The following is a 4,153-nucleotide window of genomic DNA, read 5'->3' on the forward strand; positions in this document are numbered from 1 at the left end:
GCGCTGCGGGACCGCGGGTGTCCCAGCTCCGTGTGTTTGATGCCGGGTGTTCGTACGGGCTGCGGGAAGAACGTCCTGAGAGAAGGACTTGGGGGTCCTGGTGGAACAGAAGTTGGATGTGAGGCAGCAGTGTGCGATGGCAGCCCGGAAGGGCAACTGTGTGCTGGGCTGCATTAAAAAGGGGTGGCCAGCAGGGACAGGGAGGTGATCGTCCCCCTCTATCGGCTCTTGTGAGGCCCCGTCTGCAGTGCCGCGTCCAGGCCTGGGGCCCCCAGCACAAGAAGGGCACAGAACTCTTGGAGAGGAGGGCACTGAGATGGTCAGAGGGCTGGAGCAGCTCTGCTATGAGGAAAGGTTGGGGGAACTGGGATGGTTTGGCTTGGAGAAGAGAAGGCTGCAGGGAGACCTCAGTGTGGCCTTCAGTGCTTGAAGGGAGCGGATAAACAGGAGGGGGAACGGCTGTTTGTGAGGGTGGGTGGTGATAGGACAAGGGGAATGGTTGGAAAGTGAGCCAGGGGAGCTTTAGGTTGGATATGAGGAGGAAGTTTTTCAGCCAGAGGGTGGTGAGGCGCTGGAACAGGTTGCCCAAGGAGGCTGTGGATGCCCCATCCCTGCAGGCATCCAAGGCCAGGCTGGTTGTGGCTCTGGGCAGCCTGGGCTGCTGGTTGGCGACCTGCACACAGCAGGGGGTTGGAACTGGATGAGCACTGTGGGCCTTTGCAACCCAGGCCATGCTGTGATTCCTGACATTGGGCTGAAGCTGAGCAGTCTGCATCCTCAGACAGGTGTTGGTGTGTGGGTCCTACAGCCAGAACAGAGCTGTGGCTTTAACACCAAAATAACCCTCAGCTCTTTTCTCAGAGCCTCCCTGCAGCTTCCTTTCAGCTGTGCCTCAGCTCTTTGCTGCTGTAACAGCTCTAGGTTTCACATACAGGTGTGATACACCCTGGGTTACCTACGCAAGGCAGAAGCCAGGCTGCCACCAGGACAGCTCTGTGCCCACTGTGACAGTGGTGCTGTGCTGGTTGTCCCTCCAGGTGAGAATTAAACATACAAATGGCACAAAAGAGCAAAGAATCCATAGTGGTTTTTCTTTTTTTCCTATTAGGAGCATTAAAGTAGTGTTTGAAGTGGCAGAGTCTGAGTGATGAGTGAAATTGGACAAGTGTTCTCTGCAGAGAGCTGTGCTTGCTTGCTGTTGGTTTATTCAGTCGATTGCTAGGCATGCCAGTTCTTAAAGTTCTTGCAACTTGCTTAGAGAAGTCATCTTAATCTTCTTTCATAAGTAAAGGTATTGAACAGTACAATAGGTACAGGTTGATGAGCAGAAGTACTCACCTGTCTGTAGTGCAGCTTAATGGAGTGGAGGGGGAGTGACATAGAATCACAGCATGGCCTGGGTTGCAAAGGAGCACAGTGCTCATCCAGTCCCAACCCCCTGCTGTGTGCAGGTCACCAACCAGCAGCCCAGGCTGCCCAGAGCCACATCCAGCCTGGCCTTGAATGCCTGCAGGGATGGGGCATCCACAGCCTCCTTGGGCAACACCTTGGGGTTCAGCCCTTCCCACCTGCTGGGGCTGCTGTGCTTTTCCCTCTTGCTGCCCTGCCCTGGGATGGTGTGTTGAAATGAGGGTTTTAAGGAACACGAGGAAGTTGTGCAGCACAGCCCTCGGCTGCAGACGTTATTCCGTGAGATGTTATTTCTCAGCCCAAATTCCAAAAAGGAGCGGAGGGGCAGGGCATGGAGGTGATGTCTTCAAGGTGTGCTTTGTGTCCTCAGGTGGCTGCACAGCGCTGACGTTTCGGGATGGCCGCTGCCTTTTCTGCAGAACTGGATTCCCTTGGGAAGAGCATGGAATTCTGAGGCTGCTGCCCATTAAACAGTGAGTTACAGCTGATGTGAGAGAGCAGTGATGAATGAGGAGAGGATCCAGGCTGGATGCGGCTCTGGGCAGCCTTTCTGCTGGTTGGCGACCCTGCACACAGCAGGGGTTTGGAACTACATGGTCATTGTGGGCCTTTGCAACCCAGGCCATTCTGTGATTCTATGAGAGGAGGAGGGTTGCGTTTCTTTGGTTAAAAATTGAATTAATCTTGTATGGACCATTGTGATAAAGATACGGTGGGAATAATAGTCGGTCTGTTCTCAGAAGACAATGCTGGAGTCAGACTTTGTTATCTAACAGCGTTGTTTGGGGATTGTTTCACTGCTGGGGAGAAGGGGCTGGCAAACCATTAAGCTCTGTCTTTTAGTTGTGGATTATTAGAAAGGAAAATATTTAGATGTGCGTGATGCTGGAGATAACAGAAAGCTCCCTTTGTCCTGTGCTGACAGCCCCGCTTGCTTATTCAGCCTTGCCAAACGTTTCTTCTGTAATCTAGAACCTGTTGAAAATCAATCCCATGCAAATGAGTCACCTTACAGATGCTTGAATTCACTTGTGCCTCCTCAGCACTGCAGATGCTAAGGAGCACTCTTGTCCTTTTGTAATGAAAGTGGTTCTGATGAATGCTTTTTGTGGCTTTTTTTCTGGAGGGAACAATGCAGGGAAATACATACGGAGTTCTTCATTTTTGCTTCCCGTTTCGCAGAGCATGTGGTCGCAGTGGTGTCAGTGGCTCTCATTTCTGTCGCTTGGCATTCTGCCTGCGAGTAGCTGCTAATTAGCAGGCAGTGCTTCCAGCCCTCGAGGCTTCAGAGGGAGAATTCCACTGGTGCTGTGGGAGTTGGAGGGAGGCTCTGTGTGGAGCAGGATGGGCACCACCCCACAGAGCCACCTGGGAGCAGCCTGCCCTTCTCCTCCTGCTCTAGGAACTCCTGGCGTGCTTTCCCTGACAGCTGTGGAAGGCAGAAGCCAAACTCCCACCTGAAATGGGAACTCAGAGGGCTGCAGAAGCAGCGCTGGAGATGTGGGGGTGCTTTGTGTGGGCAGCGCAAACTTCAGCGTTGGAGTGCTGTGAGGGGAAGGTGCCTCAGGAGCTCTTTAGCCTTCCTCTGCTGAAGTCACAGCCAGATCTGCTCCCTGGATGGTGGAAGTGTTTCTTATGCCCAGATAGGTGAGCCATCACCATGTTGTCCTGCTGGCTGTTCGTGGATTTTATCCTTTATCAGAGAAGTATTTTTCTGAATGAATCACTTCAGAACCCTTACGCTTCTGCTTTCCTCATTCTTTGTCCATCCTTGAGCTTTCTCTCTGAAGCAGAAGAGCTTTCGAGGGGAACGACTTCCAGATTTCCTGGGAGCGATGGATCAATGCAAACAACTGCTTAAGACTGCTAATCCTCTGCCCAGACTTGTACCTGCAGGTAGTCGTGGGTGCATCCAGAGAGTGTGCTGAGTGTGCACAGTGCAGGAGGCTGTAGCTGAGCTTTGCCTGGCGGGGCTCTGAATCCATCCATCCCCGTCTGCTGTGCCTGCAAGCAAAGTGCTGGCCTTGGAGAGAGCTGTGCTGCAGCGGGCTGCTCAGTGAGCTGTACGTTCTGATGGATATGCTGCTTGTTCTGTGCACCTTCTGAAAATGCTGTTCAACTCCCACGTTTCCTTCAGCAGCTCTGTGAGGTGTGGGATGTTAAGCATCCACTGTGGCACAATGTCTTGCAGTGTTTGCTGTGGAAGGCCTGTTCAGCTGTGCAGAGCAGTTCTGTTTGGGAAGCAGAGCTGAAGAACATACAGTTCTTCTTCCTATAGGCCCAAACATTCACTTTGTTTTAAATCACAGAATGACCTGGGTTGCGAAGGACCACAGTGCTCACCCAGTTCCAACCCCCTGCTGTGTGCAGGTCACCAACCAGCAGAGCAGGCTGCCCAGAGCCACGTCCAGGGGCCACATCCAAATAGAGGTCATTAAACATTAATTCCAATTTCTGCCTTGATTCCTCTGACCCAGGAGATGCATCCTGAGCAGCGGATGGAGCCCCAGCCGTAGGGAAGGGATCACACTGGTTTCAGGTCTTTGTTTGATGATGTCAGTGAGTAACAGCAGAACTCTGCAGAGAAGTGGATGTCTGTTGGATGGGTGCATTGACTGCTGTCAGTGTTTCTCAGTTCCATGAACAGCGTCCTGAAGTGCTGGCTGGAGGGTAGATAGTGGTAGGACGAAGGGGGAATTGGGTTTGAAACTGAGACAGGGGAGGTTTAGGTTGGATGTTAGGA

The 4,153-nt window shown here is 52.5% G+C and overlaps 1 protein-coding gene across 3 annotated transcripts in view; it reads left to right on the top strand.

Moving 5' to 3' along the window:
• The first annotated feature begins 1,748 nt into the window (after nucleotides 1-1,748).
• SCAP (SREBF chaperone) overlaps nucleotides 1,749-4,153 on the top strand; it is a 58,062-nt gene continuing 55,657 nt past the window's right edge. For all 3 annotated transcript variants that reach the window (XM_010712221.3, XM_010712220.3, XM_010712222.3), the window contains exon 1: nucleotides 1,749-1,883. The gene's annotated coding sequence lies outside the window, so the exon portion shown is untranslated. The remainder of the gene's footprint in view (nucleotides 1,884-4,153) is intronic.

This window comes from Meleagris gallopavo, chromosome 6, assembly GCF_000146605.3.
Source record: "Meleagris gallopavo isolate NT-WF06-2002-E0010 breed Aviagen turkey brand Nicholas breeding stock chromosome 6, Turkey_5.1, whole genome shotgun sequence".
NCBI lineage: Eukaryota > Metazoa > Chordata > Aves > Galliformes > Phasianidae > Meleagris > Meleagris gallopavo.